General features: G+C 45.0%; 1 long non-coding RNA gene across 1 annotated transcript; it reads right to left on the bottom strand.

The window, feature by feature from the left end:
• Positions 1–1,757: 1,757 nt before the first annotated feature.
• On the bottom strand, positions 1,758–14,306 carry LOC139747556 (uncharacterized). The gene is made up of 4 exons (XR_011712413.1): positions 14,190–14,306; positions 4,231–4,639; positions 2,357–4,085; positions 1,758–2,180 (listed from the first exon to the last, which is right to left on the bottom strand). It is a non-coding gene; the product is annotated as an uncharacterized lncRNA (long non-coding RNA).
• Between the last annotated feature and the right edge of the window lie 299 nt (positions 14,307–14,605).

The raw sequence follows: 14,605 nt of genomic DNA, 5'->3' as shown, positions 1-14,605 counted from the left end.
CAAAAGAGTCCATGGACTTGGGACCAAAATAGTTCACCGCCTGTTTTGAACAGTCTAGACGACCAGTGAAACCATCATTATTAACTTGTTATTTTAGCCACACGTCCGCTTAAGGGAAACCATCCGGGCCAGTAACCAGTCTACAGCCATCCAGCTTAGCCCATCCGAAGCCAAACCATCTCGTCTGGCCACGTCATTTACTGAGATACAGAAAACGAAGCTTCGTTAAATGAAGATTAAAGTTTGGGTATAAAAATAATGTATTGCTTTTCCCGTTGTTAAGTCGCCTTGAGGCATAAACACAAACAGAATAGTAAGACCTTCGATTCTACAATAGGAACTGTTCATATATACAGGCATCAACGATTTCACTTCAAGAGTACAATGCTTACGAAACAGCACCTATTTCCCAGCTACAAGCATCTTACATCTATCAGCTAAAGATGGTATATTCTTCTAAACATAGCGACACCAAGATTTGATCGAATCTAGACGATTTTGTAAACTCAAACTAGAATACATAGTGATAAAAAAATATATCTCAATCCCTCTATAAAACATGCACTCAATCTTTATAGCCTCTTTATGCATGGATGATATTGACGGGTTATCTTGGCATTTTACCAGCTCATGCATATATTAACAACACTGGATGGGGCTAGTTACCCCCGGGGGCTGGTGATGAAAGAGAACTTCAACATTTTAAGCTTTTTTTTTCATCCCACATTTGAGGAAAGAAGGGGACATCTACGCCTTAAAAATGCAGGTGATGAAGTGGGAGTCAGACTTGACAAAGAGGAGAAGCCGACATGCATCACCCTTTACCACGGAATGTTGGGATTCACAACATCCCACGACTAGTGGAAATGGGCACTGCATACCCTTCACCTACGACTGGGATCTGGAACTTCCCAAACAGCAGAGACGGGGCGTAATTAATCCCCCCATATGGAGAGAAAAATTGAGGTTTCGATACTCTACATTGGACACACATTTTCCATACCCCCACAAATCGAGGGGCAATTGGATAATACACCCAACGGCAGCGACAGGGTAAAAAGGATTTGGTACTTAACACCTTGGAAGACGGTGGCCCTGCGCTCAAAGTTCCCACAACTATGTGTGTAACGCAGCTGGATGGGCCTCCAGCTTCGACTTGCCACAACGGGGAGGAGGAACAGCACGTGCAGTTGGATCCAGCTGTGTTCTTACCCCTCATACCTCACTTGCCCACTGCCATGGTCGCACTACTCTTGTAACTAGGCAATTGAATGTTTGAGCGGTTTCCTGATAACTTTCGGTCCGCGTTAATCTGCGAAGGAGAAATGCTCAGTAGAAATTATACATTATGTTAGAGAGTCTGTCATGGTCAAACATTTCCTTCGAAAGGTAATAAACCTCAAGAAAGAGAGTTAAAGCCAGAGGGAGGAAGAGAGAGGGAGAGACTGAACCACACTTCAACAGAGCTGTTGTCGGCATTGCTAGCACAACCCTGCCTCACCACCTCACACCACAACCTCGGCAGATGGAATCAGCAGCAGCAATACCACTTGGCGTTAAGGAGAACAACTGTTGCCTTAAGCGAGTCTGGCCATACGACTGTAGCTATAGCCAGAGGTATGATAAAGATATCTGTGAAAGTGCGACGTTGATGTAGGAGGGAGGGAAGGAGAGGATGGGAGGCGGGCTGATAAACACAGGATTTAGCCACAAATGAGCGACTCATGAAATAATACTTGACCTTGCGTTGGATTTAATGTTTATTAGAAAGAAATTCAATGACAATTTCTTTTTTAACGGCCATACATTACTGAAATAAGACGACTGTGATTTGTCAATAATGCTTTATTGAGTATAAGTCTTGTTCAGCAGCCGGGGTGACAAGTGGAGGGAGCGTTGAGTCAATCCTTCTGGTGAAGAGCCACCTGCTCGTTGAATACTTGATCCACCCACCATTATTTACGATCACCTCCTGCAGTCTGTCTGAAAGAGAAGCTACGGTGTTGTGCAGATTGTGTTGCCGATGTGTGCGACAACTTCCCACTCCTCCCTGATGTGTTGGAGGAGCGGCTGGGGTGTCCGAGCCTCGTCTGCCTCACGCGACGTAACGATGGTTCGGTCGTTTCCCTTACGTTCTCGATGGTCGCATCCCTTCACGCCACCGTAAGACGACCCTGGCCCTGCGTATTGGGTTATTCATCCTATAATAGCATAACACAATTAGAAAACGAACTAATTTAACTTATTGTATGGTATTTTAAAAGTCATAAGTTGGTCACAGGAATAGAGATATACTGCTCAATGTATCTTCACTAGAAACCATAAATAATGCGGTACAGTAAAGCATCACTTATACCTGCATGATTATCATGCGCTCGGGGTATGAGAGAGAGAGCAGAGGTTGGCACGAGGACAACCACCACAGGAGGCCTCCATCTGTCTTGTTGTTGACCATACTGGAACCTGGCATGGCGACGGTAGTCTTCTAACTCCTCCTCCTCAACAGCCGGTGTCCTGTAACGTCGTCTCTGCCTCGTGAAACCGCCTCCACACAGTTCCCGGAGACACGTCTAGCTGGAGTCGTTCTCCGATGACGACTGCACTGGTCAGCGGAGTTCCGTGTCCCCCTACGTCCAAGATTCTCTGGTCATCCGCAGGGATGGCGTCTCTCTCTCTCTCTGCGCCACCTGAAGTTGATCTGAAATATTTCTACTTTTCTACTGTATTCTACATCAGTGTCGCACTGTAGAAGGTAACAACGTTCATAGCTCTCTTGTTACCGCTGCAGTCGTATGGCCTGACCCCTCTCAAGGCAACAATTCTTCCCCATGATAACGCAAGTTGCTGCTGCTTTTGAGCCATCTTGCCGAGGCGTGGTGCGAGTATGCCAGCGAGGCAGGACTGTGTCAGCAATTCCGACAACAGCTTGGGTGAAATGTCGAACAGCCTCTCAGTCTCTCATCCTACCCACCTCTCTCTCTCTCTCTCTCTCTCTAATGAAATATTTTACCATTACAGAAACTCCAACATGCTATATATTAATTCCAATAAGCATTATCCCCTGGCATATTAGTAGACCGAAACAAGTATTAGGAAACCACTCGAACATTCAGTTCCTTAGATACACGAGCGTTGCAACGATGCCACATGAGCAAGTGAGTCATATTATGGGCTAACAACACGTCTGGTTCCGACCGAACATGGAGCGGGGGTTGGGCTTTGGCAACTACCACAGGAAATGAGTCTGAGGGCCTACAACAGAAGGGAGGGTCCTTCACCGCCGACTGTAACTAGTCACAAAACAAATGGGGTTTGATATCCTACAACGAGAGGAGGGGTATCTGATAACCCAGCATTATCAGAACTGCTGCTTTTAATACCCTTTTATGAAGATAAGGTTTCCATAACCTCCGGTATGAGAAATAATTGGAGTGGGGATGGGAGACATCACAGAAGGGGAGGGATGTGGAATTCATCATTCAGTAACATGTTTAGCGAGGAAGATTTTACACCTCACACCCGGGTACCTGAGTGGGATGGGCTCTTTGGCACTCCACAGCAGGAAGATGCGAGGGGGATGGGCGATCTCTTTACGACAGGGGGTAGGAACAAATCAGACGCCCCCTAGCAACGAAGGAGGCTCTCCATCCCTTTACCAGAAGGAAGGAAGGAACAAAAACTGGACTTTGAATTTCGATGTCCAGTGAAAATAGTGATTGGCTTTGCCAAAAAAGGAGAAGGCGTTCTGATGCCTGTTAAAAGATGCTTCATAAGTACGACAAACGTGTCCATGAATATGATACGTCAAACTACGGAAGGACTGGGCTGAATCGTGTTAAATGTCCACCTAATCCAATACGCGTGACGAGAGAACAACAACGACACGATTTCCTTGTGGCACCCGGGGCCGGTCACGTACACATTATCGTCCGGGTGACCTAGTGAGACTGAAGGTTGCACCAGCAGCAGCACCTTCGGTACGACTGCTGAAACTTCAGCCATTCACAAAGAAACACAATGTCAACTTACCTGACACATGGCCCTCGTTGTCACTGTCCCTCGATGAGTAGCAAGTTCTCACTTACCTACAGTGTAAAGGAGAAGAATCTGGTAAAACCAAGATATTTCAAGAGTGTGAACATCGTATATCCAAATATTCCAAGGAAATATCGCCAAGTTAACACATCTGGCATATTGACACCTGAGGAACGAGTGTTACCAGCTGCTGACCTTGTCCTGGTGGTAGATGATGCTCTGGTGTCTCCCCTGGGCAGGTCCAGCTGGGGGAGGATACCTTAGCGTCTCCCCTGCTCAGGTCCTGATGGGGGAGGATACCTTGGTGTCTCCCCTGGGCAGGTCCTGATGGGGGAGGATACCTTGGTGTCTCCCCTGGGCAGGTCCTGATGGTGGAGGATACCTTGGCGTCTCCCCTGGGCAGGTCCAGCTGGGGGAGGATACCTTGGTGTCTCCCCTGGGCAGGTCCTGATGGTGTAGGACACCTTGGTGTCTCCCCTGGGCAGGTCCTGATGGTGGAGGACACCTTGGTGTCTCCCCTGCTCAGGTCCTGATGGTGGAGGATACCTTGGTGTCTCCCCTGCTTAGGTCCAGCCGGGAAGCCTTTGATCAAGGACCACACTTCCTGCAAAAGAAAGCATTGGAAATATTTCAAACACACCCCAATCATCACTCGTATCAAGTATGATATTCAAATATATGAAGTACTATAATATCTACCAAAGAATGAATTTAGATGAATTAACTGGTCCAGAGGAACTCAAAGTACTGAAAGCAGCACAAATATTCAAATCACAAGAAGGGAGTTGGTTCAGTGGAAGTTAAACTTGCGAGTGTAACACCTTAAAAAAGAAATAGGAAAGAGAAATGTATCCCATATCATCGACCTGTTGGTCTGTTTTATCAAATGTAAGAAACAATAATCAGGAACAAGACTCACACGTTTTAAAAGACTAACGACTGAACATAAACCTGGGTCTAATAGTACACGATCATGTTCAACGAATTCAATAGAAGTCATCATATCAATGATATATGCAAAAGTATCTTCAGATGTTGTATACATCTAAACTCCCCCCTCCCCCCTCTTCCCCCCCAAAAAAAGGACGTCTTTAAAATATCAGTCTAACAGGTAATTACGAATGGGTAGTTACTCACACAAATCGCTTTTCGTATAGGCACACACAGTATCATATCCTTACCTTTGTTGGATGAGACTGCATTGCATTGCATGGGAAACAGTATGGACTGAGGACTGTCTTGAAGATACAACAAACGACTGGTATTATAAATGAACGCCTCAGATTAGCCTTACGTGACGAGCAGTGTACCACAGGGCTCTGTTCTAGGTCCCCCTCGCAAATCCCTACGCCAGCGAAATGCACACGAGATAAGAATACACTTTCAACATTGCTGGCGAAATGAAATTAGGATAAAAAAAAAGCAGAAATGAAATAAAGATTTATGATTCAGATTTATACAGATCAATGAAGTTGTTGGAAGGGGTGGCAAATGGATTACCATAGAAAAAAGAAATAAAATGGTAATTAGAATAAGGTCATACAGAAAGCGTAATAATTCAGTACTGAAGTACAAGGAAGGAGACTTTCGAGTGATGGTCAGTAATCATATACAACACACAGAGCAATAACTAGCTGCTGCATATGATACTTATAGTCAAGACACTCAAATGGTAAAACACAATGTCTTACTTCTTACAACGTCCCTAACCAGACATCTAGAGCACGCGGTTGTATGTGGATCTTACTGTGAACAGATACACATTTTATTTACACTATGCTCGCTAAACTCCCACTTAGCCCCTTCTAGTTCCCGTATCTTCACTTTACGACCACGTGAGATGCCTAACATTCCCGCGGTTTTGGCAGAAATTCAAGAACTCGGGTGATGAGGTGGCTTTATCTTTCAATCTAGGCTTAAGGAAATGAATTGAGCCGATAGATCCACTTAGGATCTAGATAATCCAACTACTGATACAGATGTCTTCCCTGCCTCATGTTATCTGACCCCTAAACAGGGCCTGGCAGTACAGAGTTTCAGGAACACACACACTACACTAGGCTCGATGTGTTTACGTCACTAGTTCTGTTGCGTTTCACGGCGTTGTCTCCCTACCATGGCTGCAGCAACGGCGTCAGGGAGCCTCGGACTATGTCTGCGTAGAGGAAGCAGACACATCCATACTTACATCCATGTCGAGCTTGACCATGAACCACAGGCAGTGAACCTATCTGCCGAGCAACTGCTAGTTAACTCGACCGCGATTATACACAGCTGATCCGGTCGAGGAGGAACTGATAAACGGCTGAATTCAGAGTCTGAGGAATCCTCTCCTCAACATTCTGAAGAAGAGAGGCAGTGACGGTACGAACGTCAAAGTTGGAAGGATGTAAGGGAATGCTGCTATGAGAGCAGCAGGCTGAGGGAGCTCACAAACGTGCCACCTCACAAACGTGCCACGGGGATGTCTGCAGTCCGGTCTAGTGTCCAGTCTCCTAGAACTTCCACCGATACTGCTACACCTAAATTCCCCAACATTGCTGCTGTATAAACAGGAAGGGAACAGCACCGAGTTGTGCACTAATAAGCTTCGAAGACTAAGAGGGCCACTGCCTCTTGAACAGATGGAGATTCTACATTTCAATATCTCTTCGTAGGTATTGGCGGCCGGAGTTCTTAACCGTTCTGACAGGTCTACCATATATTACGGGACTATGAAAGAGGAGTTACTGAGGAGCAGACTAAATGCCAGTTCTATCGGGCACTCACTGTGGGCAAAAGGAGACTGCTAGTCAATTATGAACTAACCTTCGTGGTTACGTCTCTGACTGGTCTACTATGTTTAGTATCCCTGACAGCACGGAAGGTGTGGTAGACCTAATTTCAAGGACACAGTTCGAGAGTTCATATTGCATTGACCGCCTACCTCGGTTCAAGACAGGTGAAGACCCTTAATGATATCATGATTAAGGACTGCACTCGTTTCGAGGCCTATGGTCATGATACACACAGACAATCCAAGTGCCAGAAATCTACTGTGCCATCACAAAGTCGCCATAACGACCACTCGTGCCACCAGTATAGTGAAAGGCTGCTAACCTGTGTCATAGCCAGGGAGTGATAAACCTCAACACCAAGGCTATACACAGCCTCACACTCCACTTAAAGAACAAGACTCGGTGTGATCATCACTGTAGTACCTCACATAGCAACGAACGATGCCTGGCTCAACAAGTGGCTTCTAAGGACTCTGTTGCTGCAGCAGCCCAGTGTTTCACACAGCCATGATGATGATGAACATTCACGGCGTCGCGAGAACCACAGGTCAATCTTGTTCTCAACCCCGCACCACCAACTGTGATAGTCAACGGACTGTTATACATGAGCTTCCTATTCGTTCTCGGACTGGAATATACGCAGCAGCTCTGCACTCTGTCCTCACGTGCATCTAATGACAGGCACACAGCTATCACCTGAATCTCCTCTTAAGTTGCGAATCATCGTGTCACACCAGACACGCATATTTTCTGTGTAGCTTTAGTCTCTACAGAGCACAACACTGCTCATGATTCACTTATGCAACCTGGATGTGTGGTAAGGAAAGTAGTGAGATTAAGTGACAAAGAATCTTCACTCGTCTGTATTTTACGGGAAGGTCTAGTCCAAGCTGACGCTAACGCCGGCAAACATGTAAACGAATCCAGTCTATAGATGGCACAGTCCCGCTGTACCGTGAAGCTTTGAATTGGTCTGCAGGTATACACAGGGAAATATTTGTGACGCTAAGTAGTGGCGAATTCTTCGGCCATTGAGCGACCATACCCGCATAATCACACCCCTACATTGGTCCCTGGTGTTGCCCCTTCGTTCCAGGTGCTAAGCTCTACTAGAGGCGCAGAGCAACCAATATCCCACATCAGTTACGACTCCTATTCAGACCTAAGCAGTTTGGCACAAAAGAGCTCCCAGACAGCGACGGACCTAAACGACTCCTTCAGCCTACAACGTATCCTCAGCCTACAGCATCCCCGCTCCTACCACATCGACTCCTGCTGTTTCTACGAGAGATGTACACCCACAACATCCACTGTTGTACAAGATTCTCGCAACGGGAGTCAATCGACCGCTCTTGCCGCACCGGCACACTACACCTCATTCTTCGCTGTAGCAGAGAAGCGCCCCACCGCTCTACTTCGGACAGCACTGTAGCTGTGCAGTTGCAGTCGCCCACCAATGTCTACAGACCCCAAACCCGCAGTTTACCGCAGCTGCCACACTATCTCACCACAGTCCACTTCCTGTAGCACGGCGTAGGATAGAACACTACAACTGTGTTCAACGTAGAGCTATCAGCCAAGCCACTACAGTACCGCTTCCCCTGCAGAATCACTGCACGGCGTCAGCGAGTCTTGTGCATCAACAACAATATTGCCATTCACTACAACCCCTTAAAGTCGTAGGGGGAGGGATAGCAGAGATGGTAACTTCGGCAAGTGTATATCATACGTATCCATATGCACCTCTCACCCTGCCCCACGCCATAGCTCGATTATTTTCATCAATAATGGCCACATGGGTCGCTTTAACCCTGGTCTCGGCCAGGATTCACGAAGCCAAGGATGTGGTGACTTTCTTCCTTCAATGTAATAAAGGAGAATTATTGATCTGATAATTTGATCCACAACGGATATGAATAACCCAACTATCAATACAGCCTCCTTAGCCTTGCCTTCCGTGAGTCGATATCACAAATAGGAAAAAAAAAGAGGCGAAGGCTTTGAAGTACAGGGGAAAAATGTGGTTAAAACAGGAATAACAAATCAGTCTTACATAGTTCCTGACGAAGGCCTACCCTCCCTACGTAGTTCTCGCCTCTCTCACAGTGAACCAACCTCGGGGGCCACACTGCCGGCCGCCCCCGATCTCTTGACAACGTACACGATCATAAACGTATCCTCACGGAGGCGTCGTCCGACGACCTTCAGAATGAACAGTAAGACTCCTGCCGTCTCGTAAGGTTACTAAGCAAGACTGGGAGAGGCCCATTTCCTAATAATCATAGTAGGTCCCCCTTCCTAGTGATAATTAAATGCAAGATAGATTACGCTGCAGTACACCTGCGTGAAAACAGTTTCTACAGCAATGCATGCAATGTTTCACGCAAGCTTATCGACACTGGGAATCAGTTGCCATATAGGAATAAAATACATCATAGGACATGTGAATATTCCATAACGTATACGCGTATTCTGTGAATTTATATTCGTTATATCACTATACTATAATACTTGTTGCACCGCTTCGGATCCTCGAACAGTACGTGAAATCATTTTGCTTCGGGTTCGAAACAAACCAATGATACTTCGAAACACGTGATAAGCTCCACAGGTTGCTATAGGGTTCGTGTGAGAAACTGAACAATACGTTCTTGTTCAGGTCTGTCAAGCGGTCAAAATCTTAGGATTTTCAGGTATAGTGTTTTATTGCTGTGGAAAGTTTAGTTCTATGAATGGTGAGCTACCATACATATAACAGTTGCTCTGTACTATGGTCTTAAGTGTGGGGCTATTTTTTGAAGCAGAGGTTTGGTAGTTATGCCAAATATTGACAATAAACATGATCGGCCCGTATTGTTTACCTTACGATAAACAAACGTACTCATACGTATCAAATAAATGTATGATACACAAATAAGAATTGTCAACATATTGTTATGTGAATTCAATGCAACTATAATACATCAGCATGAACTGTCTGGCACCAATGATACAGCAAACAGGAACTGACTGGCACCCATGATACAGCCAGCATGAACTGACTGGCTCCCATGATACAGCAAGTATGAACCGACTGGCACCCATGATACAGCCAGCATGAACTGACTGGCACCCATGATACAGCCAGCATGAACTGACTGGCACCCATGATACAGCCAGCATGAACTGACTGGCACCCATGATACAGCCAGCATGAACTGACTGGCACCCATGATACAGCCAGCATGAACTGACTGGCACCTATGATACATCCAGCATGAACTGACTGGCACCTATTATACAGCCAGCATGAACTGACTGGCACCCATTATACAGCCAGCATGAACTGACTGGCACCCATGATACAGCCAGCATGAACTGACTGGCATCCATGATACAGTCAGCATGAACTGACTGGCACCCATGATACAGCCAGCATGAACTGTCTGGCTCCCATGATACAGCCAGCATGAACTGACTGGCTCCCATGATAAAGCCAGCATGAACTGACTGGCACCCATGATACAGCCAGTATGAACTGACTGGCAGCCATGATACAGCCAGAATGAACTGACTGGCACCCATGATACAGCCAGCATGAACTGACTGGCACCCATGATACAGCCAGCATGAACTGACTGGCACCCATGATACAGCCAGCATGAACTGACTGACACCCATGATACAGCCAGCGTAAACTGACTGGCACCCATGATACACCCAGCGTAAACTGACTGGCACCTATGATACAGCCAGCATGAACTGACTGGCAGCCATGATACAACCAGCATGAACTGACTGGCACCCATGATACAGGCAGAATGAACTGACTGGCACCCATGATACAGCCACCATGAACTGACTGACAGCCATGCACAACTGCGTCACCAGCTCCCTGAATTATTCATTTCGCTTTTTTCCATTTCACTTCCTGTCTTGATTATCACCCTGTAACATTTTGCTTTGCTTTCATAAGTCGGCAAAAGTCTATCAGGATTTCGTATTCTGATAACATGCGACCTTAAAGATCACCTGAAATTACTGATATATTAACAAGGAAGCATAGATGAGTTTCCCACGCTAAACTGAATGGAGGCACTACGAGGTACAGGATTTCCCCACAAAGTGTCTTCAGATAGCAATTTTATAGCTTGAATAAAGAAGCAAGAAAGATAATCAAGTCAGAAGATACTTTTGGAACATCCATGTTTCTACCATCAACAAGAATACCACTCCTCTCTCTCTCCCCGTTTTATTCAGCAACGCTGACGGTGTTGTGGTTTGATAATGATGGAATGCGTGATGGAACACTAATGATTACCACAGTAATCATTAGTGTCGTTCCATCACGCATTTCATCATCATCATCATCAAACCACAACACCGTAAGCCACCCAGCAGACACATTTAACGCAAGGGCCTCGCCAGGAGGTGTCCTACACCAGCAGTAGCACCTCAGTCACAACTTCCATCCTCATCCTAAAACGCCGAGCCGAGGGCGGCCGGTATGACACAGATGAAACCTTACCACACGACAACCATCTACTGATCACTACAACAAAGATTTGTCTATGAAGCCAACGCCCACGATGATCCAGCACTTCGCTCAGGTCAGACTACCTTAACAAGCTGTTAACCGCGAGGGACAACGACCGTCTGGGACGTGTCTGAACTCGGTGGTGATTTGGGGATGTCATTCTCTCAAGGGCGGGGCTCCCTTACAAACCTTACCTCGTCTCGACTTTACTGACCGCGCTAACTACTTGCCTACTAACAATTTGTAAGGTGATGAGGATGACAAAGTACAACAGTTTGATTTCTAGTGAAATTCCTTCTTAAATGGTCCAGAGTGTGGCTTGCGTGAGTACAGAAGCACCTTAGATCATTTAATGAAATTAGAACTGAATATTTCACGATGAGTTTACCAGTGATATTTGATGGCAGGATTTTGGGATATCGAAAAAAAAAAATGAAAAAAGAAAATAAGCCTTTGACATGACCTGACTAAACGAAATAGTTAAGTAAATAATTCAGGTTTATGAATTTCTTTTTTTCTTTTTTTTACTTTTTAAACTTTGTTGACAACTTTTCCTATCAAATTCAGATCTCAACTCACTCCCTCTGTCCTGGGGAATGTGTAAGATTGTAATAGGCTCCAACGCACAATTTTCCGAGGGATAAATTCAAGTGCACTTGATTGTCCAAGACAGACAATGAGCGTATCATAAACTTATCATTTTACAAATTTTATCAACAATAAAGTTATCTAATTTGTACAGACCATCACTAATATCAAGATTATAATTCTTTATGTATCCAATAATAGAAGATTCAATGATATTTCTCGTGGTAACAGAGAGTTAATAACTGAGATGGCATTACTCCGGTCAATACAATGATCATAGTTTTTAACGTGATTAAACAAGGTATTTGATTCTTGTCCCGTTCTTATACTATATTTATGTTGCTTTATTGTTGGGATTTGCAGTGGGGGGTTACGTTTTCCTCAATCTAAAATATTCTAGTTTTAACACACCAAAAATCACAATATCCTTCATACAGTTCGAATCAGATAACCAGATTCCCCTTCGAAATTTAAGCCAGATTCTTAGGTCTGCACAGTGGCTGTAGTCTTCAACTGAAAGCAACATTACAAGTTGATTCGTCATTGTAGTGAAAAAGAGATAAATGACCAACTTCTATTGTGCTTTTCACGCCACTTCACTCTCGAACTTCCCAGTTAGGACACCGCTAGAATATGGGCACTTGCAGTGAAATACCATTTTGGTTTAAAATTGGTCCGAATCTGCCACATTCCACAATGTGTGTTCCATTCATCGATTTCGTCCCACTGCTCGTGACCAATACCGTGCGTTCCTACATCAGCCCCTCCCTCCCCACGGCTGGTTATTACTGTAAATTGTACGATATTTTGACGGTAAATTCCTCAAACGGTCATCGTCCAAAATCAGCACAAACTTACACTTACATAATTGGTTGTTCCCGGGAGAATGTTTCTTGTCATTTTGCCAAACACTATAACATCGAATTATCCCCCACCCACTGCACGTGACAAATTACATTGGATATTGATCGAATGCCGCCACCCTGATTACCATTGATGTGAATTATCAGGGCATTTTGATGAATTCTTCCAGTGACGACAGCGCAGAATTGGCAATTATAACAAGGTACCATTTGGTGAAAAGTGGATCTTTCACATCCCATTGTCCTAGATCACAGACGACCTCCTCTCCGAAAACCATTACTCCGAATTTCAAAACATTTCAAAGTAGAAGACTTTAATTACGTTGATCCAAATTTTCATTCTACGATGCTAAACGAGGAGAGAGTAGTAAAGACCGGGGGAAGAACGTGGGGATCATTACGTACAACTAGGGTGAAACTCATGATAAATGTAAATGTATTAAAACCTCACTGACCTTCCCCGAAATAAGTGTGATTCTGCAAGTTCAGTTTAGTTATACGTCACTGCTGCCTTACTGGCTCTTGGTAGTGTGTGATTTGCAATAATGTCTCGTGAAGGATAAGTTCGCAGGTGCTATTTAGAGTACCATAAACCAGCTTATACCATTAAACAAGGCGACAGTTATTAGAGTTACGAAAATCATGTTAACAGCAATGGCGAGGTTAATTATCGTAAAAATAGACAAAATACTGGTAAAAGATCAACAGACCCCAAGAAAACCTCCATTAACCAACCTCCCACGAAGCAGAGATGCACAACAGACAGACAACCATACTAACGAAGTCTGATGGTATGAGATTACGTGGAGTGGTTGCTTATGGGGGAGGTTGGACGGTGGAGCGAACACCTACCAAACGCATCAGCACAAGACTCGAAACGACCGAATGCTTAATTACCAATTGTAAACCTTGTTCTATATGACCAAGCAAAAGTAGTCACTCCCCAAAGCTATATTTGATGTTGAGCTAAACTGGCAATTGACCCTAAAACCATTTAACTGTAATGACCTGTTATATTGGGGGTCTCACGATCCAGGGCGGATGGTCCAAAGTTGTCACCAGAACGAATAGTAATATGAACCAAACGCTCAGTACGCTATGCTCCTGCGGTCTCTAGGGCTTTCCATCCGTGGTAACTACCTGTACTCGTTCGCAAAATCACAACGCACACCTTGACACAATCACTCGCACCTATTATTGGTCACAAGCCCATAAACCTGGCAACAAATAAGAGCTAAGTATTTGAAATCATCATTCAACTTCAAGCCAGGAACACGCAGCCAGCCGGCTTGTAAGTACCGACCTGGCCAGCAACAGATCATCACTGGTCACACATCTCTCTTCTAAACCTCAATTCCGTCCATATCGTGTGTTTTACCCTCAAGTTTCTTATAGGAACCAGTGTCTTACCTCTTCTCTACTTCCATCAAGGCTCCGCCACACTTCCCGCAACACGTATCGCGGTACTATATTATACACTTCCCGGAGCACTTATCACGGTACTGTCACTCACCACCACAACTCAACAAATGAACTCATGATCTACGAACACAATGATCATCGGGTTCCGAACTCTGAGTGAACCCGCTCGACAACTGTTTCGAAGCCGAGGCGGGGCTTCAAAGTTCCCCAAAGCCTCGACCTACTCCAGTGACGCGAGGTCCATAACATTTTGTTGACGTTCGCTTCTAACTAAGGTTCAGTGTGTTTGTACCACGTGAGTAAATCACTCACAATTATATAAGGTATAATGACTCGTAATTGAATATGAGACATACTTTTAACATGTCAATCCAAGGTCGAACATCGTCCAGGTTTCGAAATGA

Source organism: Panulirus ornatus, chromosome 69 (genome assembly GCF_036320965.1).
Source record: "Panulirus ornatus isolate Po-2019 chromosome 69, ASM3632096v1, whole genome shotgun sequence".
NCBI lineage: Eukaryota > Metazoa > Arthropoda > Malacostraca > Decapoda > Palinuridae > Panulirus > Panulirus ornatus.
This window is presented reverse-complemented; position numbering and strand designations above follow the sequence as displayed.